The sequence below is a fragment of the Hyaena hyaena genome, unplaced genomic scaffold, assembly GCF_003009895.1.
Source record: "Hyaena hyaena isolate Hyena2069 unplaced genomic scaffold, ASM300989v1 scaffold_524, whole genome shotgun sequence".
NCBI classification, from domain to species: Eukaryota; Metazoa; Chordata; class Mammalia; order Carnivora; family Hyaenidae; genus Hyaena; species Hyaena hyaena.
The window spans coordinates 633427-661279 of NW_024081155.1; the positions used below are offsets into that span (position 1 = coordinate 633427).

General features: G+C 37.1%; 1 protein-coding gene and 2 non-coding genes across 3 annotated transcripts in view; 1 reads left to right on the top strand and 2 right to left on the bottom strand.

The window, feature by feature from the left end:
* IL1RAPL1 (interleukin 1 receptor accessory protein like 1) overlaps window positions 1–27853 on the top strand; it is a 656727-nt gene that overhangs the window by 132131 nt on the left and 496743 nt on the right. The gene's annotated exons all lie outside the window — the stretch shown is intronic.
* LOC120247447 lies at window positions 708–777 on the bottom strand. The gene has a single exon (XR_005532310.1). It is a non-coding gene; the product is annotated as a small nucleolar RNA U2-30 (small nucleolar RNA).
* Window positions 945–1016, bottom strand: LOC120247448. The gene has a single exon (XR_005532311.1). It is a non-coding gene; the product is annotated as a small nucleolar RNA U2-19 (small nucleolar RNA).

Below are 27853 nucleotides of genomic sequence, written 5' to 3' on the forward strand. Positions count from 1 at the left end.
ATGTGTCAGTGTAGGTTCATGTTGTCATAAGTGTACCACTCTGGTGGGGGATGCTGATGATGACGAGGCTGCACATGTGTTGAGGGAGAGAGTATATGGGAAATCTCTGTACCTTCCTTTCAATTTTGCTGTGAACTGAAAACTACTCTTAAAAAATAAGGTCTTTTATAACAAAATAAGTGAATAATTTGCATATCATTGCCTTGGAATAAGGAATCAAGATAACTAAAATGTAAGAAACATTTACTCAGCTTTCCCATTTGTATGGAACATAGAGATGTTAACGCTGTCTTAACTTACTTGCTCCCTGTGATGGTCAGGCTGCATGGAGCCTGAGCTGAGCCTGAGTTTTCTTGTCTAAAATATATGTTGATACGTGTGAGTTGTGATCAGAGATCAAACAGGTCAACAAAGAAGTAACAGAGAAGGGACTAAGGTGCAAAAACAAGGTTCTTTCCTAGAAATTCATATCTAGGTTGACATAAAAGTTACTTAAGGCTGTGATGTGTCTGAATATTGGTAGTAGTGCTCATGTGCCTCAGCACAGGCTTTAAATAGCCTTTGGAGTTTGTGACAGCTTTATGCTCTGATAAGTATGTGTTTGTAGATAATTCAGGCTGAGTTTAAAGGTTCGCAGCAGGGATTGCATAAAGTACTATGAAAATGGTATTGAATGTGATCTTAAATATCTTATTTTTTTTTAATTCTGAGTTCACTTTAAGTGTAGAAATCTTCATAGTCACAAAGGTCAGCAGTGAAACTTTTTCATCACTGCTCAGAACTGATAAGTGTTTCATACACACATATGCCCTCCCATCTCATTCATCCATTAGCCAGTCCTTGATTATCTGCTGTCACTTTTATAAACATGCATGCACACACATTCATACTCACACGCTCACAATTCCAGATGTAAGCCCTTATTGGTTTACATTACTTTTACTTCTCAGAAGTATGAAGATAGGCAGACTGGAAGGTCTTCTAATGCGCTGATTCAGGTATTTTCATCATTGATCTACTTCATTAAGAACAGATCTCAGAAGATTAAATATTTTAAATATAAAAAATGAAACTAAATTCATTTAGGATTCTTAATATGCCCTCTGTGTAACTATGAGGTTTGTCTCTTGCTGCCTTGAAGCTGAGCAAAAAAGAGTAAACAGTGGCCTCACTCTCCAGTCCATGTGGACTAGAAAAAATGATCACACAAACAACTACTGATTTGTGCTTTGTTAAAAAGAAAATATTTCCATTCTAGAACACAAAAGGAGTAAAAACAACTTGCGGCTGTTTAAGGATTAAACTGATTTCTTCTGTATCTTTGAAGCAAACAAACAAACAAAGACTAAGATACAATCCACATACCCCCACACCTGAAAAAATCAGGTCTATGGTCGGGGCATCTTTCTGCTGCCACTTTGCCTGCCTCTAAACTTTTCTCCACATTGTGAAAAACAGATGCTTAAAAGCCATCAGTAACTCACTCCACATTACTCAAAGGATAAGTTCCCAAATCCTTAGTTGGTTTGTCAAACCATCCATCATTTGTCTTCTTTCACACCCCCAACATCATCCATCTCCCTTTGCCATATTGTATTTTAACATCCAGCCATACTGGGTTTTCTTGAGCACATACTGAGGACTATTCTTTCTGCCCAGATCCCTGTCTGCCCTCATCATATACATTCACTTGATTACCTCTAATACATTCTTCGGATGTAATATTTACCTTCCAGGTGAAGTCTTTAGCCCTCAAATTAAGTGGCTCCCGTTTTTGTGTTCTCGTAGTGTCAAGGCACATCTGTTTCACACACTATTATAGTCATATATTTATTTTTTAAACATTTATTTATTTTTGAGAGAGAGAATGACAGAGAGAGACAGAGTGTGAGCAGGTGATGGGCGTGGCACAGAGCATGATGGGGGGCTCAAACCCATGAACTGTGAGATCATGACCTGAGCTGAAGTCCAACACTTAACCTACTGAACCACCCAGGCACCCCTATAGTCATATATTTAAAATAATGTGTCTAACTCTTGAATGCTGAGAACAAACGGAGGACTGATGGGTGTGGGGCGAAGGGGGGTGATGGGCATGGAGGGGGGCACTTGTGGAAATGAGCACTGGGTGTTATATGGAAACCAACTTGACAATAAACTATTAAAAAATAAAAAAATAAAATAAAATAATGTCTCTCAGACCTTGATATGCATAAGAATGATATGGGGATCTTGTAAAAATGCCAATTCTGAGTCAAGGAGATGTCATCACTGCAGGCCCCAGAGCGCACACTAAGTAGCAAGGACTTAGAGACTGTCTGCTTCTCTGGACCTGGGGACAGGATCCTCAGAGCCGGAATCACAGCAGGCCCTGAGTTAACAGCCTCTAAATGAGTTTCAAAAGCAACAGAATTTTGACAATATAACATTTTCATTTTAAAATACAAGCAGTGCTTACAAATAACCATTTGGGAAGAACTTTGTTAACTTCCTTCCCTCCTTCTGTATCTTGGCATATCCATCTGTTCTTCCTGTCTCTTTGCCTCAAAGTTCACTGGTATCTGGAATTTCTACCCAATCCCCTGCTTTTCCTCTATTCCTTTTACACCCTGGAGGCATTTTCAATGATAGCACTTCTGAAAATAAAAAGTAAAGGAAGCCAGCATAGAGAGATGAAGAAAAATGAACCTCTGTTCTCCTCTTCAGATACCAGTTGAGTTACTTTCTTGTTTCTCCCAATCTAACCTCCTTGGACTGCATCAGACCATTTATAAAAGAATCCCAAACACATCCCTAGATTCCACTTTGGTATTGTAATGCTCAACATTGTTGCCTGTATGTTCCTGAGAAATGGAAATGAACCTTTTATCAGTCATTCATTTATATAAAGACTTGTAAGTAAAGATTTGATCATGTTTTGAGCCTATAAATACATTTTTAGATGAATACTTACCTGGGGCTTGAGGGAGAGAAGTCATGTAGTCATTTTGTCCCAAATGTTTATAGTTGGGTGTATTGTGAAAATGGAAAAATGAAAATTGTCATAAACTCCCTGTGGTCCCCTTACCACCCGTATACCCAGCCCTTGTCTCAAATACTTGGAGCATTCACTGTAGCAAAGGAGGAAATTGGTGAGAACATTTTATGAGAAATAATTTTCTTACCAGGTGGACAGCCTTTTAATAGTACAGGCACTGGTTTTCTCCTGTTAGGGTTAGACATGCTTCCAAGCAGACAAAAACCATCAAGTAAAACATTGTTTCAGGGAGATCATGTGTACTTAGAAACCTCAGACACCTGTGGTTTTAGGAAACCACAGATTGACTTTTCTGCTAGGACATACAAATCTTTGTTAGGCTTCAAGCTTATTTAATGTCCAAAGGAATAGTATAAGGGGGAAGGTTAATTAGTCTGGATTTCTATGTAAAATTTATGGTGTGACTTATAGAATGTATGTTCTATATCTTTCCCTCTCTCTCTCTCTGGTATGTAGTCTAGCTACATGATAAGTAAAAGGTGTATTTATATTACTGTATCCATATATCTAATTCACATCTTCCACATTTGCATTTCATGTATATATATGTGTATATGTGTATACTCTATATATTTTTTAATGTTTATTTATTTTTGAGAGACAGAGCATGTGCGGGAGAGGGGCAGAGAGAGAGAGAGACGGAGACAGAGACAGAGACAGAATCTGAAGCAGACTCCAGGGTCTGAGCTGCCAGCACAGAGCCCGACACAGGGCTTGAACTCACAAGCTGTGAGATCATGACCTGAGCTGAAGTCAGACACTTAACTGACTGAGCCACCCAGGTGCCCTTATATTTTCATGTCGTGAGAGCTGAGGTATGAAAGAGATCAGAATAAAACTTCTTGGTAAATGTGTAGATTTGTCCACTACCAAGATATTAGACAAAATGTAAATTTCATACTAAAAATGCCATCCCCCCAAATACAAAGAGAATAGAACAATTATACTAGGGTGTGAATTCTAGCAAATTAAAAGAAGTATCTTCATGATCTCTATTTCTAATTATCTGACAGAGTGCTGTTAATAACTTTCCTGGAAGCCACACACACAGCAGTAGCACTTAATTATGATGTGGTCTTAAAATATAACACAATGCACTTTTTCTGTGGCCTTCAAGAGCACACTGGCAGCAGAGCCTACCATAATGAACTGTCCCGAAGCCTCAAGATGCTGTTTTCAGCAATTTTGCATTTGAGTGTTCAGATTCTACAGTGTCAGAAGTCTGACTTGAATGTGCTCTGCTACAGTAACTTCACAATATTCAGATTTTTTCTTTTCTTCATTTAAGGCCAGTTTCATTAAAAAACATATAGAACATTGCATATAAATAGCTGCCATGAGCTAAGAACTAGATACAAGCCCAAGATTATTCAGGATAGGCTGATGATTATTTTGCCCAATGGATTTCTTTTTGTAGCAACACACACATTAAAAAAGGGCCTTCACACTCCCCATGGTTCTCAGTGGTGAGCGCACCAGCCTGTAATTAGCAGCACACAGTTATTCAGACATCTATTTGCAATCAAGAAAATACATCATTCCTTTTCTTTTGATATTTTGTTTCACATCATGTAAGTGTATGTCTAAAGTGTTAATAAAATTACAAATTACACGTTTGATGATTAGATAGGATAAAATCTCTGAAACATCCTCAGGTTCCCTGCAGTTTTCTTCCTTTTACAGACATTATACCCATTTTGCTACTTCTTTCATCTTAATTTGAAAACGTAAGGATAAGGAAAAGAGAGAAAAAGGAAAAGTTAAGTCTTCCTAAAAAAAGACCATTATGCTGAATACTAACTACGAGAACAAGTCATCATTCCTGGGAATTAGAAGGAGGCCCCTTAAATGCATCTCTGCTATTTTTTAAGGTTTAAGATATTTTACTTCAATTTTAATTCACCACTATCCTGGGTCAATTTTTTTTAAATTATAGGAATTTTTTTACCACTCATGGTTGGTTTGTTTGTTTGTTTTTTAATATATCAAGTGAGCACTTAACTGTTCTTTTTGGAGTCACTCTGGGGTGTTGCATTAATTTTAGCTGTAGGATAACAATAAAAAGTAATTTTAGTAAACTACAAGATAACTTAGGGGCCTCATAAATGAAAGCACTTTTCAGAATGCCAATTGTTGAAGACATCCTTAATGTTCCCTCAGCTTGACTAACTCCAGACAGACTGCTTCATCATTATAGGCCCCTCACCTCCCTGTTCTGAGAGCATTAGCTTTAGAAAACTTGAAATTGTCAATTCTTTCCCACCCTTTTGAGGTACCGATCATCTCCTAGGCTCTCGCCAGTTTTATATCTCAAGGATGCCTTTCTCAAAGACTTCTGAGCCTTCCCTTTGATATGTCATCATTAAAGGAGCTAAGGCACCCTCTCTCTAGAGTTCATGGAGGAGTAAGAGTCTAACTTTAATATATAAGTGTCAATTAGCAAATACAGATAGCCTAATCACTTTGACCGATTCCCTTCTTCAAAGTCCTTCAGTACTTTTCCACTAGCTCATCCCAGTGCTTAAAACCTGTCTCACCTTTTGTTTTGGTAGAGTTGAGTTTTTTCTTCCCTACTGCGGTTGTCTGTCATAAAGTCTTCCTTGCCTGTTTAATTCTGTCTGGTGCATGTTTCCTATGACATTATTAAGACCTCAAGTTTCCTGTAAAGGAATCTGGATCAATGTAAATAGATTTTTTAAAGGCTTTTTAATGAATATTCTAAGACCTAGAAATGCCTTATCTACCTGCAATTACTGTGTCTTACCCTTTTAAACCATACTACATTTTTTGCCTACCTTTATCATTCATGGTGAAATATTCCTAAAATGTAATAAGCCTTCTATTTTTTCCTCAACATGAAGAAAACTTTGTTTCCCAAAGTGAAAATAGTTGTGTTTATGTGTGTGTGTGTGTGCATGTGTGTGTGATTAAACAATACTGCACACGTAGAAAATGCAAACACTGAAATCCAGAGATTCAAGGAATGTTTCCCAGCCTTTTCTGAAAGGCTGAGATTCTAACCACCTCACCCCTCACTCCCCACCCATGAGATTTTAAAATCCTAGATGAATGGTATATCTGTTTATATCCTCTGGCTTTTGGAATGCCATAAACCACTGTACTAGCCAAGATTTCTTTGCCCCTTAGGAGCCAGTTTTTGCACTTATGGGGGGATATTGCCTGCTGAAAATGAATGGATAATGCACAGAGTAAAAATTGCCTAAAATCCCACAACACAGAGGTGACTGCTGTTTGCATTTAGATAAACATCCTTTCATATATGTTAACAATATTTTATATTGTTCCTTTTATCCATTCTTCTACTTCAATGGCATAATGTAGAAATATTTCCGTATTAATTTAGGCATCATCCTTTTCAAGTACATACCATAATTGATTTAATCAATTACCTCTGTTTCTTTTTCTATATTGTAGTTTTAAATGATGCTATGATGAATATCATGCCATGACATTTTTGCACACATGTGATTTTTTGGTTGTAGATAGCGTATGGTAACTTTATGTAAAAAAAATATAAAATCAAGGCAAGAAAAAACATACACATGATACCATGATGTCTAAATGAACTAAGCTATTATGAAAAGTACATAAAGATAACATATTCTTATGATGTATCTTAGATTGACAGTGTTCTTTTAATTTGGGTATGATAAATGAGCTGAGTGCAGAAAATAAGGTCAAATTACATGTAGAATTTAGACTAATTGTATGTAGAATTTGCATTTTGTGTATCATAAGGAAATAGTAGGTAGAAGCTTTGTAGTTAACGAGAGAATATATTGGGCTTGCTTGTATAGTAAACCATTGCCCTACCACTCCTCCTTCCAGAAAAGAAAAAAAAAAAAAAAAAACTCCCCCAAACTGTTATTTGTGGGGAAGGGTGCATCTGTCTATAAATTTATTTGTATAAATACTTAGACTTTGTTTCTGTCCATATGTAACCATGGGGACATAGGCTGTCTATCATTGTAAGGTAAGTAATTGAATTTCTCATTCTCTAAGCTCACAGTTTTATGTGTATTCATATCTTTCATTTGCCAGTTTTAAACTTAAATATATACCGTCATTTTATAAAACTAAAATAACGCTTGGAGAAGATGTAAGCAATGGGATGCAAATGAGGAGTTCTTTTGTGTTTTTCTTGTTCAGTATTTACTCACTGTTTACCTTATTGTCTATAAAACATGGAAATGCCTGATGTGATATCTTAAGAAATAATTTCTCAAGGTATAATTTCTGGACAAAAAAGCATGTCTGCTTATTTTTTTAATAAAATTTCCAAACTATCTTCGAAAATATCTTTGTCAATTTACATTCCTTCATATTTTGCATGAGAAAACACTTGGGTAGTACCATTTTTTTTTTTAATCTTTGCAAAACGTATTGACACAAAATGAATCCCCAATTTCATTTTAATTTTATATTATTTAATAACTAATTGGGTTGAGTTTTCTAATGAGAATTTTGACTATTTGTATTTTGAAAAGAGATTTCCTTGATCTTAGAACTTTCAGCAGTCTTTTTTTCTTTCTTCTTTTTCATTTCTTATTCATCATATTATTACCCAGAATGTAATCATCATGTTTAATAATTTACTGTAATTTTATAGTCATGTTTGTGGGAACTCTAGAGAACTCTGTGTCTTTTCAGTTTACAAATGATTTTGCTTCCTTCTAAATTTACTCTTATGTGTAAATGAGGTTTATGACAACTGTAGATACCTTGATGTATATGACTTATTATTCATATGTGTTATGATTCTTATAATATGTTTCATAATAATTTCATGCAGAGGTGTTTAGAAAAAATAACATTTCATCTTTTATGATCACAGGTAAGATTTTTTTTTTATATTTAAGGAAAACTCTAACATTCTAATATATTTTTTTTCATACTGAAAGAAACTTCTCAATTCCCTTCACTTCTTGCTTTTTCTCTTTAGACTTTGAACTGACATACTTGATTTTTTTTCATCTTTATGTTTTTAAAAATTGTCATTAGATTGGGACAATCTTCCATTTTTCTCTAAAGTGGTACTTTTAAAACAGATCATATGGAAAGGTGAATCTATGGAGATAACAAGGAGAGTGTAAGCATATCCTATTAATCTGTACATTACAGCACTTCCACTTAGGGTCATTTCAGTTATTTTTAGGGGCTCATCATGTGAAGCAAAACCTGGTTTTGTAGTGGGCACACTTTTGTTTTATGTAAACTACTGCCCATTTCTCCAAATTTATTCATGAGAGTTGTTACTGATACAGTTTACTCCTCTGCTCATGTAAATTCTGATGTCCAGAATCATCGATATCCAGAAAGAAAACTGAAAGCCTGTAATTATCCTTTGGTTTTGATGACTCTTTTTTGAGAATTATCTAAATAAGTTGACAGAATTTCAGGAAACCGTATGGGGAATGGGGTACTGTTGCATGCTACAATATAGATAAACCTTAGAAACTTCATGCTCTGTGAAAGAAGCAAGTCACTAAAGACCAACTATTGTACAATACTATTTATATGAAATATCCAGAATAGGCAAATCCATAGAGACAGAAAATTAATTAGTGACTTCCAGGAAATGGTGTGTATGGGGCAGGGTGTGTGTGGGGGAACCTTTAGGAGGTACTCATGATTATTTTAATCTATATGTTAGCTCCATACATACATTTGGACTTTTACTCAGATAGAATCACGTACCATAAAATTAACTGTTTCAACCAGTTGAAAGCGTAGAGATTAGTGGATTTTGGTATACAGTAGTCCCCTTCTTATCCACGGGAGGTACATTTCAATACCCTCAGTGGATGTATTAAACTGCAGATAGTACCAAACCCTATATATGCTGTTTTTTCTATAAATGCATACCTGTGATAATATTTAATTTGTAAGTGAGGCAACACTAATAATAGAAAAGAACAATTATAATAACAATATACTGTAATAAAAGTAATGTAGCTGTCATTTTTCTCTCAAAATATCTTATTGTACTGTACTCACCCTTCATCTTGTGATGATGTGAGGTGATAAAATGCCTGTGTGATGAGTTGCAGTGAGGTGAATGATGTAAGCATTGTGACCTAACATTAGGCTATTAGTGACCTTCTGATAACATGTCAGGAAAACCATCTGCTTCCAGAGCACACTTGACCCTGGGTAACTGAGACTGCCAAAAGTGAAACTGCAGATAAGTCGGGGAGGGCACTACTGTATTCATAATGTCATGCAACTCTCATCTATGCCTAATTCCACAACATTTCCATTGTTCCAAAAAATAAACCCTATACCTCCCAATCCCACCCTACTCCTACTTCCTCTCTGTATGATATGCCTGTTCAAAGAGAATCATACAAAAGTAGTATTTTGTGACTGGCTTCTTTCACTTAGCATGTTTTTAAGGTTCATCCTTGTAGTTTGTAGCAGTATTCTATCACATTTTATGGCTAAACAATGTCCATTGCACCAACATAATGCATATTGTTTGTCTGTTGATCATTTGATATACATTTGGGTTGTTTCTACTTTCTTTTAGCTATTAGGAATAATGCTTCTATGAACATCCGTGTACATGTTTTAGTGTAAACATGTTTTCACTTCATAAAGGTATATACCTAGTAGTGAAATTGCTGAGTCATAAGTAACTCCGTAGGACTTTTTGAGGAACTACCAGACTGTTTCTCATACCACTTTACATTCACACTACAAACTATATGTTTACAGTGTATGAGGGCCCCAGTTTTTCAACATCTATACTGACTTTTCTTTTGTAGTTTTGTTTTTTTTCTTTTTTTACTTTTAGCCCTTTTGGTGAGTGTAAAGCCCTTTTAGTGAGTGTAAAATAATGCTATATATTATTTTGTCCATTTATTTTTAAATTCCTCACATTACAAATGAGTCTGCTTTTATAAATGAAATCAATAATATCAAAATTATATGACCATTCTTTATTTTTTATTTTTTTCTTAAATAGTTTATTGTCAAGTTGGTTTCCATATAACACCCAGGGCTCATCCCCAAAAATGCCCTCCTCCATGCCCATCACCCGCCTTGCCACATCAGCCCCAGTTTGTTCTCAGCATTCAAGAGTCGTTCATGGTTTGCCTCCCTCCCTCTACTCAACTATTTTTCCCCTTCTTCACCCCCATGGTTCTTTGTTAAGTTCCTCCTAATCCACCTACATGTGCAAACATATGGTATCTGTCCTTCTCTGCCTGACTTATTTCGCTCAGTGTAACACCCTCAAGTTCCATCCATGTTGCTACACATGGCCAGATTTCATTCTTTCTCATTGCCATGGAGTATTCCATCGTATAGATAAACCACATCTTCTTGATCCATTCGTCCGTTGATGGACACTTAGGCTCTTTCCATGCTTTGGCTATTGTGGAGAGTGCGGCTATGAACATTGGGGTACGTGTGCTCCTATGCATCAGCACTCCTGTATCCCTTGGGCCAATTCCTAGCAGTGCTCTTGCTGGGTCATCGAGGAGTTCTATTTTTAATTTTTTGAGGAATCTCCACACTGTGTTCTAGAGGGGCTGCACCAGTTTACATTCCCACCAACAGTGTAGGGGGGTGCCCATTTCTCCACATCCTTGCCAGCATCTAGAGTCTCCTGATTTGTTCATTTTAACCACACTGACCAGAATGAGGTGGTATCTCAGTGTGAATTTGATATGAATTTACCTAATGATGAGGGACGCTGAGCATCATTTCATGTGTCTGTTGGCCATCTGGATGTCTTTGGAGAAGTGTCTGTTCACATCTTCTGCCCATTTCTTCACTTGATTGTTTGTTTTTCAGGTGTGGAGTTTGGGGAGTTTCTTATAGATTTTGGATACTAGCCCTTTATCTGATATTTCATTTGCAACTATCTTTTCCCATTCTGTTGGATGCCTATTAGTTTTATGGATTGTTTCCTTTGCCATGCAGAAGTTATTTTTATCTTGATGATGTCTCAAGAGTTCATTTTTGCTCTTGATTCCCTTGCCTTTTGGGATGTGTCAAGTAAGAAATTGCTGCGGTTGAGGTCAAGGAGGCTGTTTCCTGCTTTCTCCTCTAGGGTTTTGATGGTTTCCTGTCACACGTTCAGGTCATTTATCCATTTTGAGTTTATTTTTGTGTATGGTGTGAGAAAGTGATCTAGTTTCATTCTTCTACCTGTTGCTGTCCAGTTCTCCCAGCACCATCTGTTAAAGAGGCTGTCTTTTTCCATTGGATACTCTTTCCCGCGTTGTCAAAGATTAGTTGGCCATACATCTGTGGGTCCATTTCTGAGTACTCTATTCTGTTCCATTGGTCTATGTGTCTGCTTTTGTGCCAATACCATACTGTCTTGATGATTACATCTTTTAGTAGAACCTGAAGTCTGGGATGGTGATGCCTCCCGTTTTGGTTTAGTTCTTTAATCTTACTTTGGCTATTCGGGGTCCTTTGTGGATCAATACAAATTTTAGGATAGTTAGTTCTAGCTTTGAGAAGAATGCTGGTGCAATTATGATTGGGATTGCATTGAATGTGTAGATTGGTTTGGGTAGTAATGACATTTTAACAATATTTATTCTTCCCATCCATGAGCATGGAATGTTTTTCCATTTAAAAAAAAATAATGTTTATTTATTTTTGAGACAGAGAGAAACAGAGCATGAGATGGAGAGGGGCAGAGAGAGAGAGAGGGAGACACAGAATCTGTAACAGGCTCCAGGCTCTAGCTGTAAGCACAGAGCCCGATGCAGGACTCAAACTCATGGAATGCGAGATCATGACCTGAGCCGAAGTCAGACGCCTAACAAACTGAGCCACTCAGGCACCCCTGTTTTTCCATTTCTTTGTGTCCTCTTCAATTGCCTTCATAAGTTTTCTACCGTCTTCATCATACAGATCTCCTATATCTTTGGTTAGCTTTCTTCCTAGGTATTTTATGGTTTTTTGTGCAGTTGTGAATGGGATCAGTTTCTTGATTTCTCTTTCTGTTGCTTCATTATTGGTGTATAAAAATAAAACCGATTTTTGTACATTGATTTTGTACCCTGCAACTTTGCTGAATTTATGGATCAGTTCTAGTAGGCTTCTGATGGAGTCTGTCTGGTTTTCTATGTAGAGTATCATGTTGTCTGCAAAAAACGAGAGTTTGACTACTTCTTTGCCAATTCGGATGCCTTTTATTTCCTTTTGTTGTCTGATGGCTGATGCTAGGACTTCCAGCACTATGTGAAGCAACAGTGGTGAGAGTGGACACCCCTGTCGTGTTTCTGATCTCAGGGGGAAAGCTCTCAGTTTTTCCCCATTGAGGATGATGTTAGCTGAAGGCTTCTCATAGATGGCTTTGATGATGTTTAAGTAGGTTCCTTCTATCCCAACTTTCTCGAGAGTCTTTATTAAGAAGGGATGCTGTATCTTGTCAAATGCTTTTTCTGCATCTATCGACAGGATCATATGGTTTTTATCTTTTCTTTTGTTAATGTGATGTATCACATTGATTGATTTGCAAATATTGAGCCAGCCCTGTAACCCAGGAATGAATCCCCATTAATCATGGTGGATAATTCTTTTTATGTGCTGTTGCATACGATTTGCAAGTATCTCGTTGAGGATTTTTGTATCCGTATTCATCAAGGATGTTGGCCTATAGTTCTCTTTTTTTGCTGGGTCTCTGTCTGGCTTGGGAATCAAAGTGATGTTGGCTTCATAGAATGAGTCTGGAAGTTTTCCTTCAATTTCTATTTTTTGGAATAGCTTCAAAAGAATGGATATTAACTCTGATTTAAATGTCTGGTAGAATTCCCCAGGGAAGCCATCTGGCCTAGGGCACTAGGGCTTTTATTTGTTGGGAGATTTTTGATAACAAATTCAGTTTTTCACTATTTATGGGTCTGTTCAGATTTCCTATCTCCTCCCATGTGAATTTTGGTAGTGAGTGTGTGTTTAGGAATTTGTCCATTTCTTCTAAGTTGTCCAATTTGTTGGCATATAATTTTTCATAGTATTCCCTGATAATTACTTATATTTCTGAGGGATTGGTTGTAATAAGTCCCTTTTCATTCATGATTTTGTCTATTTGGGTTCTCCTTCTTTTCTCTTTGAGAATCCTGGCTAGAAGTTTGTCAATTTTGTTTATTTTTTCAAGAAACCAACTCTTGGTTTCTTTGATCTGTTCAACTATTTTTTTGGATTCTGAACTGTTTATTTCTGCCCTGATTTTTATTATTTCTGTTCTTCTGCTGGTTTTGGGGTGCTCTTGTTGCCCTCCTTCTAGTTCCTTTAGGTGCACTGTTAGATTTTGTACTTGTGCTTTTTCTAATTTCTTGAAATAGGCCTGGAGTGCAATATACTTTCCTCTTAGGACTGCCTTTGCCACATCCCATAGAGTTTGAATTGTTGTATTTTCTTTTTTTTTCTCTTTTTTAAATTTTATTTTTATTTTAATTTTTTATAGTTTTTTGTTTATTTTTGAAACAGACAGAGCATGAGCAGGGGAGGGGTAGAGAGAAGGAGACACAGAATCTGAAACAGGCCCCAGGCTCTGAACTGCCTGCACAGAACCTGATGTGGTCCTCGAACCCACAAACCACAAATCTGATAACCTGAGCCAAAGTCAGATGCTTAACCTACTGAGCCACCCAGGCACCAGGCACCAGGCACCTCTGAATTGTTATATTTTCATTTTAATTTGTTTCCATATATTTTTTAATTACTTCTCTAATTGCCTGATTGACCCATTCGTTTTTAGTAGGGTGTTCTTTAACCTCCATGTTTTTGGAGGTTTTCCAGACTTCTTCCTGTGGTTGATTTCAAGTTTCATAGCATTGTGATCTGAAAGTGTACATGGTATGATCTCCATTCTTTTATATTTATTGAGGGCTGCTTTATGTCCCAATATGTGATCTATCTTGGAGAATGTGCCATGCGTACTTGAGAAGAAAGTGAATTCCATGGCCTCAGGATGTGGAGTTCTAAATATATCTGTCAAATCCATCTGGTCCCATGGGTCCTTCAAGTCCATTGTTTCTTTAGTGGTTTTCTTTTCTTTCTTTTTTTTTTTAATGTCTTTTTATTTTATTTTGAGAGACAGAGACAGAGAGCGAGTGGGGGAGGGACAGAGTGAGAGAGAGACACAGAATCTGAAGCAGGCTCCAGGCTCTGAGCTGTCAGCACAGAGCCCGATGCGGGGCTTGAACCCACGGTCTGTGAGATCATGACCTGAGCCTAAGTTGGACGCCTAACTGACTGAGCCACCCAGGCGCCCCTCTTTAGTGGTTTTCTGTCTAGTTGACCTATCCATCGCTGTAAGTGGAGTATTAAAGTCCACTGCTATTAGCACATTCTTATCCATAAGATTGTTTCTGTTTGTGATTAATTGTTTTATGTATTTGTGTGCTCCCATATTCAGTGCATAGACATTTATAATTGTTAGTTCTTCCTGATAGATAGACCTTGTAATTATTATATAATTCCCTTCTTCATCCCTTGTTACTGCCTTTACTTTAAAGTCCAGTTTGCTGATATAAGTATGGCTACTCCAGCTTTCTTTAGACTTCCAGTAACATGATAGATATTTCTCCATCCCCTCACATTCGATCTGAATGTTGTCTAAAATGAGTCTTTTGTAGATAGCAAGTCGATGGATCTTGTTTTTCAATCCATTCTGCTACCTTTGTCTTTTGATTGGAGCATTTAGTCAATTTACATTCAGTGTTATTATTGAAAAATATGGGTTTAGAGTCATTGTGTTCTTTGTAGGATTCATGCTTATGGTGGTGTCTCTGGTACCTTGTGTTCCTTGCAACATTTCCCTCAGAGAGTCCCCCTCAGGATTTCTTATACGGTTGGTTTAGTGGTGACAAATTCTTTCAATTTTTGTTTATTTAGGAAGACTTTTCTATCTCCTCCTATTCTGAATGACAGACTTGCTGGTTAGAGGATTCTTGGCTGTATTTTTTTTTCTGTTCATCACATTGAAGATCTCCTGCCATTCCTTTCTGGCCTACCAAGTTTCAGTAGATAGGTCTGTAACCACTCTGATGAGTCTCCCTTTGTATGTTATGGCCCTTTTCTCCCTAGCTGCTTTGAGAATTCTCTCTTAGTCCTTATATTTTGCCAGTTTCACTATGATAGGTCCTTCAGAAGATTGATCAAGTTATGTCAGAGGGGAGTTCTCTGTGCCTCTTAGATTTCAGCAGAGCGGAGGGATACGAATATATCTGATAGAAAGAATTGATCTAGAATTAATCATGGCAGTGCATCCATGTTGGTCTTGCCCCAGGCTCTGGTAAAAAAAAAAAAAAAAAAGGCAGCTCTCTAGGGAGGATGGGCGTGGTTTGGTATAGGTGGGTCTAGCCTCCACTGTGACTGCAGGCTGCTCCCTGAGGTCCCACCTTGATGGTTGTGGGGAGAAAAATGGCAGCGCCCCAGTACCCTCTCAAACCAAGCATTGCAACTCACTCTTTTGGGTCTCATCTCCCTATGCATTGGTTGTAGCCAAGGTGGGCAGTGCCCTGTGTCCCAATCCACACCTCATTTCCAGATCTCTGTCCACAGGCCCCATTGATACAGCCCGAAATATAAACCTGCAGGCCCGAGTCCCTGTGAGCAGTTTCACCCGGCCGCCTCCCCACTGGGAATGGAGCTGAGCTAGAAGAGCGGTGGAGCAGCTTCAGGGGTACGAATTCCCCTCCGGATGGAGCTGGAGGGCAGAGTAGCAGTTTCTCCTGGTGCCACCTGGGACAGGGGCCTCCAGCTCAAAGTCTGCTGCACAGCTGGAAATCAGATCCCTCTGTGTCCCCGAGCAGACATTTTTCTCTTCTCCAGGGACAGGGACAGTTCCTTGAGCAGGGGCCTCCAGCTCAAAGTCTGCTGCACAGCTGGAAATCGGATCCCTCTGTGTCCCCGAGCAGAGGTTTTTCTCTTCTCCAGGGACAGGGACAGTTCCTTGAGCAATTTCAGCTGCTTTTTCTTTTCCCCTAGACTCACCTTGGCTCCCTGCAAAGGTGGCTCCCTCCCCTCTCTCCCTGTCTCCCATAGGTAGGCCTGTTTTTAACTTCCCCAGTTCGCACTCAGCTATAAGGTTGTTTTTTCAGCAGACTGTCTCCTTTTCCTCCTAAACTCCTGGATTCTGTAAGGGTTCCTATGGCTTCAGGCTTTCTCTGTTTGAGAGATGGGGGCGAATGAAATGTAGGGAGCTCCCTACTTCTCTGCCATCTGGCCTCCTCTCCTGTATGGCCATTCTTGATGCATGCTGTGTATCTCATGGTATAATACAAGGAGTTGATGATTGTTCTATATTATATTTGTGAAAGAAAAAAACCTTTATGAAATGTAGTTGAGGATCGGACTGTATGTACTAGGCTTTAAACTAAGTCACGTTTTACAACTATTTATTTCATCCCTCGAAAATCTATCTTTACTACATTTGTAAAAGCTTTAAAAGAATTGTGCTAATAGCTTTCTATGTTAATGGACTGGCCACTCTGGCTCTCTGTGCCTACTGTCTATAGTGCCCAGAAAAGAGAGCACTATTTATAACCTTTCTTGACCTGAAATTCCATTAGTGGGAGGAAAAAAGCAGCTTCTCATTGAAAAATATATTTACATAATACCAGTATATAAACCATCCTTTCAGGGTAAGTTAAACTCCTCTTTAAATTTCATTAACTCTATGCAAATGACATATCAGATAAAGGGTTAATATCCAGAATCTATAAGGAACTCACCAAACTACATGCCCGAAAAACAAACAACCCAGTGAAGAAATGGGCAGAAGATATGAACAGACACTTCTCCAAAGAGGACATCCAGATGGCCAACAGACACATGAAACGATGCTCAGCATCGCTCCTCATCAGGGAAATACAAATCAAAACCACACTGAGATACCACCTCACGCCAGTCAGAGTGGCTAAAATGAGCAAATCAGAGAACTCTAGATGCTGGCGAGGATGTGGAGAAATGGGCACCCTCCTACACTGTTGGTGGGAATGTAAACTGGTACAGCCCCTCTGGAAAACAGTGTGGAGGTTCCTCAGGAAACTAACAATAGAACTCCCCTATGACCCAGCAATAGCACTGCTAGGAATTTACCCAAAGGATACAGAAATGCTGAGGCATAGGAGCACATGTACCCCAATGTTCATAGCAGCACTCTCCACAATAGCTAAAACATGGAAAGAGCCTAAGTGTCCATCCACAGATGAATGGATCAAGAAGATGTGGTTTATCTATACCATGGAATACTACATGGCGATGAGAAACAATGAAATCTGGCCATGTGTAGCAACATGGATGGACCTTGAGGGTGTTATGCTGAGCGAAATAAGTCAGGCAGAGAAGGACAAATATCATATGTGTGCACGTATAGGAGGACTAGGAGGAACTTAACAGAGGACCAATCGGGAGAAGAAGGGGGGAAATGGTGGGGGAAAGGGAGAGAGGCAAACCATGAGAGACTCTTGAATGCTGACAAAAACTGAGGACTGATGGATGTGGGGGGGAGGGGGGGATGGGCATGGAGGAGGGCATTTGTGGGGATGAGCACTGGGTGTTATGTGGAAACTAATTTGACAATAAACTATTTGTAAAAAAAAAATAAGTAAATAAATATGGATAAAGAAAAAAAAAATAAAAAAAAATAAATTTCATTAACTCTATTAGACTGATAGTCATTAAAATAAATATATCTTCATGAAACATTTTGCTTCCCTGGAGGGAAGAGAATAAAAAAGATAAAACTATGGAGGGAATGAAGGAGGAGGAAAATCACAAAAACGTATCTAGGTTTTAGATTTACCTTATTGATAAACAAAAGTGATCTCTTTGATTTGGATATTATTGTAATGATTTTAATCTCCTTTCTAAAGTGTTGTTCAGAATGACTCACTTTTAATAACAAAAGTGAGACTCCTACTACTATCTTCTCAGGAATTCTCCTACTGGGGTGTTTGAAAAGGCTTTTATTTTACTAGCTACTGTGATCTTGCATGCATTTTTATTCAAGTACCTGTGAAGATGCAGTTGTGGCCATGCTGATAATTGACAAAAGTTATGAGTATTTCTGAAAAAAAAAATGTAAAAGAATCAAACATCCTACAAGAACTTGCATACCCCCCTTTCCTTACTCATTTGCATGGCAGACAACACAGAGAAGGGGGATGGAGAGGAACAGGAACCTCCCCTTCTTGGTGCTGAGTCCAGAGGGAGAGCCGTCTTCCAGCAATGGCTAAAATTTTTTACTTCCGGCCATCTTCCAGAAATGGCTAAAAATTTTTAGCTAAAATTTTTTTAGATAAAGACTTAAGCTTCTTGAAAGTGAAATCAAAACTTCCCGGAGTGATTGAGGGCAAAATCATGAATTAAAGAGAGTTAGCAAAGAATATATATAGATTACTCTGTAAAGGTCCCAAATGAGATCTTAGATATGATACTACAATTTTAAGATACTGTGGTATTTAAAATTACTTCTGTATTTCACTAGTTTAATAAAAATTGTTATATGTGTTGTATAATTGTTAAAGATTTTTGTTCCCTATACTTGATCCCTTCATGAGAGTGATTTGTACTATGTAATTTAGGCAGAAATTTCTCCTAATAGCAAGCAGAGAGTTCACAGTAAAATTTTAAGATGTGTATATTAAAATTTATATCTGGAAATGCAAAATTTTTAAGTCACAGCAAATAGAAGAATTATTTTTTCTTTATTCTTTACTATATGTGCCAGCATTATTTGATTGGTGGTCCTTTTTATGAATCTCATGATGCCTCCCCACCCCCAAATTGTAACATCACAGGTTTCACAAATTCTTTCAGTTAGTTATGCAGTTATGTTTAACAATACATAGTTATTAATCATTACTACTGAAACTGATTTACATCAAAATAATGCAAAATGAGGACACAGTTCCAATATGGATGAGTTTACACTAGTAGAGTACAATCACATTATTTGCAGATAGGGACAGGTTTATCTCTTCCTTTCCCATCTCTATGCACTGTGTTGAATCAGAGTGGTGAGAGCAGACATCATTGGCTTGTTCCTCTTTTTGAGAGGAAAGCATTCATCCCATTCTGTCTTTCACTGTTAACTGTAATGCTAGTCACAGGGTTTTGTAGATACACATTATCCAGTGGAAGATGTTTCCCTCTATCTATTCTTATTTTTCGAAAAGTTCATATTATGTGTGGGTGCTAAATTTTGTTAATATTTTTGTCTGCATCAAGCGATATGATCATGTGATTTTTTTCATTAATTTCTTAATATAGTGGGTTATACTGATTAATTTTTGAATATTGTACAACCCTTGAAAATGAACTCCATTGTATCATAGTATAATTATTTTTACCCATTGCTGAATTATATTTGGTAATATTTTATTAAATATTTTTATGTATATGTTCATAAGGGATATTTGGTATCACATTAGTACTAGCTTCATGAAATGAATGGAAAATATTCCATCATCTTCTGCTTTTTGGAAGAAGTATAGAATTGGTACTAATGCTGTTTTAAATGTTTGGTAGAATTCTCTAGTGAAATCACCTGGACATGAAGATTTGTTTTTTGAAAGTATTTTAATTTTGTATTCAGTTTCCTTAATACTTAGAGGACTATTCAAATTATCAGTTTCATATTGGGTGAGTTGTGCCATTTTGTGGTGTTTTTTTTTGTTTTTTTTTTTTGGAATTGGTCCATTTAAGTTGCCAAATTAATATATGTAGAAGTCCTCATAGTATTCTCCTATTATCCTTTTGATGTTTGCAGGGTTTGTAGTGATTCTGATTGTTTCATTCTTGATATTAATAATTGGTGTCTTCCGTTTCATTGTCAGTTTTGCTAGAGGTTTGACAGTTTTATTGAGCTTTCCATAGAATGTTGATTTTTCTCAATTGCTTTTCTGTTTCAATTTCATTGATTTTTGTCTTTGTTTTATTGTTTTCTTCGTTCATCTTGCTTCAGGTTCATTTTGATGTTTTTCTAGATTCTTCAGGTGGGAGTCTAGATTATTGTTTTGAGATATTTTCTCTTTTCCAACATTTGCATTTAGTGCTTTTGGATTTGCTATTAGCACTGCTTTGGCTTCATCCCATAAATGATTGCAAGTTGTGTTTTCATTTTTACTTAGTTCAATATACTTTTTAAAAGTTTTTATTTAAATTCCAGCTCGTTAAAATACAGTGTAATATTAGTTTCAGGTGTATAATGTACTGACTTAACACTTCTATACAATATCCAGTGCTCATTACAAATGCACTCATTAATCCCTATCACCTATTTAACCCATCCCTCCCACCTACCTCCCCTCTGGTTCAATGTATTTTTGATATTCATTGAGACTTATTATTTGACCTATAGATTATTTAGTAATGTATTGTGTAGTTTCCAAATGTTAGGAGATTTTCCTGTTATCTTGCTGTTACTCATTTTTAGTTTGATTCTACGGTGGTCAGAGAGCACACTTGTGTGATTTCATTTGTTTTAATTTGTTGAGGTTTTATGATCCAAGACATAGTCAGTTTTGGTATTTGTCCCATGGGAACTTAAAAAGAATAGGTTTTCTGATGTTTTGTGTGGGTTCTTCTATTAATGATAATTACATACCTTTCATTGATGATATTTTACCAAGTCAGTAGGTTTGAATCTCTAGTTCTTGAAGAATCTAACCCTATATACAGTTGGTGCTTAATAAAGGTTTGATGGATTTCATAGACCTGCTGCATTAGTACCCTCATTTCTGTCATCTGTTGTCATCTGACATGGGATTTGACTAGGCAGGCTACAGTGATAATGCTGCATAACAAACAACCCAAAAGCAGTTTGCTCTACCATTTCTTTCATAGTCACAGGTCTTTAGCTTGGCTATATTTTGACTGATCTTGCCTGTTCTTGCCTGATCTCTACTGAGCTCTGCTGGATTCCACATTTTGGGTTAGATTCAAGTCTCTTCCTCATATTTTAATGTTGGGATCCATGCTGAAGGAGCAGTAGCTATCCAGAGCATAATCTTTACATGACAAAGGATGGAAAGTCCAGTAGAGTTGGTAGAAATGTGGAATACCTCTCAAAAGCTCAGCTGATAATAGGCAGAGTGTCACTTCCATCCGTGTTCCATTGTCTGAAGGGCATCATAGCAATGTCTAAAGTAAATGTGTGAAGGGCTATGTATATTCCTCCTACTCCTGTAGGAGTCACCTCAAAATCATAGGACAAAAGTCATGGATGAATACTTCTATGACAGCGAGGAAGTAAAGAATTAAGAAGCAGTGAACCAATTTACCTCTGATTTACTTTCTGAATCTGTAGTACTTACTGTTCTACACAGGGATCAGGAAAATGAAATTCACTCTTCCCACAAAAAGGCGAGGAATCTTTACTTGATTTGTAGACTATAAAGGATTTTCCCCTTTGACATAAAATTAAGTCTTATATATTGTGTTTTAGAGAATTTGAAGAAATAGCTTTAGTAAACTAAGAGAAAGTACTTCAGAATATACTTAATACTACATCAAAGGCAAGATACTTTTTTATTTCTTAAGTTTATTTATTTTGAGAGAGAGAAGAGAGAGCATGAGTGGTAGAGGGACAGAGAGAGAGAGACAGACAGAGAGAGACAGAGAGAGAGAGAGAAAGAGAGAATCCCAAGCAGGCTACATGCTGTCAGTGCAGAACTCAATACAGGGCTTGATCCCACGACTGTGAGATCAGACCTGAGCTGATATCAAGAGTCAGACACTTAACCAACTGAGCCACCCAGTCACCCCAAAGGCAATGTATTTTTAATTTTTTTAATGTTTTTTATTTATTTTTGAGAGTCAGAGACAGGCAGGGGAGGAGCAGAGAGAGAGGGAGATACAGAATCCGAAGACAGGCTCTAGTCTGTAAGCTAGCTGTCAGCAGAGAGCCCAGTGTGGGGCTCGAACCCATGAACCAAAAGATCATGACCTGAGCCCAAGTCAGACACTTAACAGACTGAGCCACCCAGGTGCCCAGGAATGTATTTTTAAATCCAGATTATATTTTCTTTTTCTTTTGGTTTGGAACTATAGGTGGGTATTTGGTTTGGATAACTTTTTTGGGGAAAAAATCCTCTGTAAGCTTGCACAGCTAAGCAAGATACAGTAACTTAAAATAGAGTTCATCTGTATCAGTTTGACTTGTGTGTGTGTGTGTGTGTGTATGTGTGTGTGTCTGTGAGTGTGTGTGTGTTCATGTGTGTGTGATGAAACATATGTACTTGCCATTTATTTTTGGAAACCTTCTAAGGTTTCTATTAATTACAAATGTAGAGACTATTTGATATCTTTCAGTTGGTCATCACTGAATACTATAGAATAATACATGTCCAGGATTTTTTGGGTCACAATTTGAATTCTATTTGAAAGACACAGTAGTCATTAAAAATACAACAAAGAAAACTCTGGTGACAAAATTCTTAATTTAAATCTAGAACAGGCATGTGGCACCTGATATTTCATGTACTTAACAGAGTGACAGAGAACTTTTCTTACCAGTCCAGAATAAAGAAAATGGTTTCTCAGAGCCTGTTCGGGATACTAATTGGTTGTAGTTGAGGCAGGAGTTTTAATGAAATGGACACTTGTTCTCTAAGAATTGATCTGGGACCACCAACACATTAACAGACTATTGAACACATAACAAGTAAGTGATGATTTGCAATTAGTCCTTGTCAGATTGGTTTTAGTTAAAACCTTTAACCCAGAAGACAGGGACGGCATCATTATCAGTTTTCTTAGGTCAAGATCAAGCAAAACTAAGAGTCATATTTAAAAAGTGTTTGTGTTTACAGGCATCCATGTGAATGACATTTTAAACACAATTATCAGAACAAAATAAAAGCAGCTGAGTTAGAATTCAATTAGAGCCTTTCCAAAATATGTCAAATATAAAGGAACAAATTTCACTGGAAAATGAAGGAACGAAGGAAACATTTTAGAACTTGTTTATTGCTATCTGAATTATATCAGTTGCAAGAAAGGGAATCATTGAAATATTGGTATTAAATAAACTTTAGGGGCGCCTGGGTGGCTCAGTTGCTTAAGCATCTGGCTTTGGCTCAGGTTGTGATCTCACAGTTCCTGAGTTCAAGCCCTGCCTCAGGCTCTGTGCTGATAATTTGGAGCCTGGAGCCTGCTTCATATTCTGTGTCTCCCTCTCTCTCTCCCTCTTCCCCGCTCACACTGTCTCTCTCAAAATTAACATTAAACATAAACATTAAAAAAATTAAATAAACTTTAAAGTTGTTACATTTGTTCTAATTTTCCCTTCCATAATGTTTTCTGGTCAGCTTTGGGTGTGTCTGTGGTTACTGCAGTTGATATGTTCTTATCTAGTGACAACAGTGTCAGAGCTCTCCTCTCTCACCTTCCTTCATTGTTGACTTACCTCCTGCCCTTTTCACTTCCATGATTATCTACTTTTCCAGCTTTAACAAGGACCCTCTGTTTCCCCTAGTGCCCCACCTTCCAAAGAACAGATGCCTGACTACTTTCTGGAAGTGCACGTGGGCACATCTCCATGTTGCCTCAGCATCTCCCCTCTTTTGTTTCTCATCCTCTGTCTGCTGTCCCCTTCCCTCATACTAAACAACAAAACAATCAACTCATCATCTCTTGGTTTCCCAGTAGTTTATTCTGCCACCTATGTCAAAAATCTCTATTATCTTTCGTTCTTGCCTGTCTCTTAACTCCAATTCTCATTTGGTATCTGACCAAAGGGAGAAAGAGAAATTGACATCTGTGACTTTTCCAGAGTGTTAATATTTTATTATTAATCATCTTTGTGGCCTTCCATCTAACATGCTTCATTGTCCCATGGATCCTATTTGCTGATTCAAATACTTACTGCCTAATGCACAGGCCGAAAAAGGTAAGCACATGACATAGGGTCCTTGGCAGACATTTCATTTGACCTTCACATTCTCCTGATGTTCCTAGACATGACTTCAAAATTCAGTAGTGTTTCAGAAAGTCAAAATCAGTACAGTATCATTGACACAGTCTGAAATCTGTCTGCAATTTTGGCCTGTATTACTATAATACCATGTAAAATGTTTTGTCTGCAGATAATTCCATTCTGAATATATTATCATTCCACTTGGATGCAATCATCTGTATATGCTGGGATGTGGAAATGTTTGGGAAGTCATAATTAATGAATTAGCATGATTATTTCTTCATGACTTGTGTCTCACAACTCATTGGTGCTAATTTTGGAATGTCTTCAGAGATAGGTTGGGAAGAATATTTATTTTCTTGAAAAGCAGAACTCTCTTGCTACTGTTTGGAGTGGAAATTCTCTCTACTCCGTTCCTCCAATGAATGGTCCTACCTGCTTACTTTTACCCGCAAAATTTACACATCTTCCAGATAGCCAATGATATCCATCATTTTATTTTAATATAAGAATGGACTCTTTCCTCCACCAATCATTTCAGTGGGATTTCATTGCGAAAGAAAGAAAAACGAATGTTCTTAATCCAGAATTTTATATATTTTTAACATCTTTACTTTGAAATAGTTTTCATCTTAGAAAAAGGTTCTGAAAATACCATATAAAGTTCCTGTGTACCTTTTGTCTACCTTCCCCAAATTATAATAACTTATATAATCTTAGTACAGTCATCAAAATCAGGAAATTGACATTTATTCAGTACCATTAACTAATCTACAGATTAGTCCTGTTTTGTAAAGGATAGTGTTTAACTATTAGTATATTGACCATATTTATCCAAAGTTTTATTTCCACTTAATTTAAAACAAAGAGAAACAGCACTTAGAAACAGTGATTGATCTTAATATTAGTAAGTGAAATAACAGAAGACACTAATGTAGTTTTTTCATTCTATTCCCATTTCTAAAAATTGTTTACATGTTATATTTTACTTATATAATTAATATATATCTAAGTTTACTTTTTGTATTACAAAGAACAGCCTTTACCTTTATGTGATCAAACATCTGTGGGGCTTTGTGTTTTGCAACATAAAAAGTAAGAACCCTTAGGAGAATCTTACAGAAATCTGTGTGCAGGGACCAAAGTGTAATGTGTCTCATTCAAACTTGCACTGAGGCCTAGGAATGTGTTAGGAAATGAGGGCCTTTCTCTGTCTAGCCATCTCTGTCTCTTTCAGTCTCATTGGTCACAAGTCATCTTATTCCATACTCAATAGGATTTTTTTTCATTTCTCTGTACATATTTCGTGTTCTTCTCTCTTGTTCAGACCTTTTCTTCTCCTTACAAATGGCCTCATAATGGCCACCATAGTCACAGTAGATTATCTTTCAGCTCTTTTATTCACCACAGCCTGAAAACTCCCCTTTGTTATTCTCTTTAAGTCCAAAAGAGGACTTTGCTGATTCCAACTTATTTGGGGATGGGAGGGTAAGGCCGTACATAGGCACCTATGTCTAAGTGCTTTCTGTTCCCTTATGTCAAGTCCTTAGCCCTTACTAAGCCAAACTAACTGTATCAGTCTTTGTGATATAACCAACCCCCCAAATACAATAATCATATGCTCACAGTTCTGTGGGGTCATCGATTTGGGCTGGGCTCAGGTAGGATGGTTTGTCTTTGCTTTGCGTGAGGTCAGCTGAGTTTATTGCTATGTCTGTGACCTCAGCTGATGTGTCTGAGTTTTTCTCCTTATGTGCTTCTTCATCTTCAAGAGGCTTAGCCCAGGATAATTCATATGTAGACACATGGGGTCCCAGAAACAGGAAGAGAGTGCAAACCCCAGTACAGTGGTATTTTCATGTCTGTCCTTGTGTCATTTTTGCTAATGTCTCCTTGACCAAAACAAGTTGTATGGCTGAGCCCAAATACAAGGCATGAAGAAGTAGATTTTATGTCATGTTAGAAGCTGTGGGCATCAGATTGAAAAGAAAGATTGAAAAGAATTGCAGAGATTGAGAAATTTATGGTCTTTTTTTATCTATCATATTCATCTGGGAAAATGGGGTATGATAGTGTAGATCATAACATTTAAGGTCAAAAGGGGATCTGAGCAAACATTTCCCCAGTTAGGCTTGTGAATGGGAAGCTCCAGAATATGGTTAAGGTAGTGAAGTCAGAGGGTGCCGTACTTCATTCGTACTGATGCTGTTGGTTTTCTTAATTATCTAAACAAAAGAGTCATGAAGTTGTTTGAGGAAACTATATACATAAAAAATGCACCATCTATCTACAGCCAATACTTTGGGTATAATCTATATACAACTAGATATCAATGACTGAAAATCATGTTTCCTGATACCCTTCTATAGTACAGGCAAATTAAAGATGTGTTACACTTGCTGGTGTGAAAGCAGCCACATAGGAGAAAAAACAAAAAGACAAAAACACCACCACAATTAACATTAATTGGAGTTGATACTGGCAAAAAAATATAATTAATGCTAGCTTTCCTTCTTTATAGTTGCCCTCATGGGTTGAAGCCGAAGCACATCTATTGGTTTTGCTTGAAATTTGCACTGGTACTGCCCACACTATGTTTTTATAGTGGGTAAATAGAAACAGTGAATTCCCAGTACCTAATATGTCTCTGTACAGAAATAGACAATCCATTTATACCTAGTCATGTGTACCTCTGTTTTCTGGAATATTCTTTAGATAGAAAAGTTAGAATTGGACACATCCATGAAATGAAGTTCATTATGAGGTCAACAGGGTGTTCTTCTTTTTGTGCACTGAAAGGTACACCTTGGTTCTGAAAAGCATTATAGACTTTTATAAAGTGAATATTCCAGTCTCCACTGTCTTAAATTCACTCTTGGGGAGAGAAGGGATCCCACTAGTGAGCAGAAAATCAATTGCTAACTTTCTGGAGCTGCATTAAGTTTTACTTACCAGTAGGATACCATTATCTCTTTTGGAACCTTGCTGGCTTAGCCATTAGCTCCATTTTCACAAACAGGGTCAGGCCTTTAATGCTTCTAAGTTAGAAGTTTTATACATTATACATAAATGTGTTTGTTTTTAGAAAAGGAATTGCATGTACAAATGTTTTGGTATTTTGTAGAGGTAGCTGTTATCAAAGAAAATCTGCAATGAAGTAGACTATAATTGACCTCTGCCCGATCTATTTTATGGCTGCATTTTATATTATAGTCTCTATAAAATTACTGCAGTGGTTTCAAGTGTTTAATATAGCTATTTAAGTTCGCTTGAGTGAGTTACTTTAGTCTCTGTCCTAGTTTAGACATATGGTCCTTGAAAAGCATGTGTCCTAAGGCTTGAATTTCTGTGTTAAATAGGACAGTGATCCTTTGATTTAAAAAGGAAAAACAATCGCTTAGTCTGATATAATTCCTGTAATGACATTGCTGTTCTTCCAATGTCATTTATTAATTCCAAAATCAATTTTGAAACTACTTTACTATCTTTCATACTTTCATTATACCAACATATAGAAAAGTCTTTCAACTGAGAGAAGGGTGAACTAGGAATAACTACCACTTAAGTACTACTTTTAGTTTAAGATAATAGTTGAAAGCAGTAAAGTTGTCTGGAATTTATAATATAGTATCAGATGGTTCTCAAGATCTATTGCCTTGTATGACATTTTAATTAGAAAACTCCCTGAAATTTTGACCCTTCAAAACAAAGGCATAGTTTGAAAACCAAACAAACAAAAAGCAATGTGGTTTAAATGTTGAAGAATTGTGAGCTGTTAAAAGCCTCCCTAAGTGTGGCTTCAGTTTATGTGTGTACTTCATTTTATTACATCTGTGATTAAAAACACAAGCAAATAACAACGTTTGACAAGCACTTTTAATGCTTTGTTTTTAATGAGT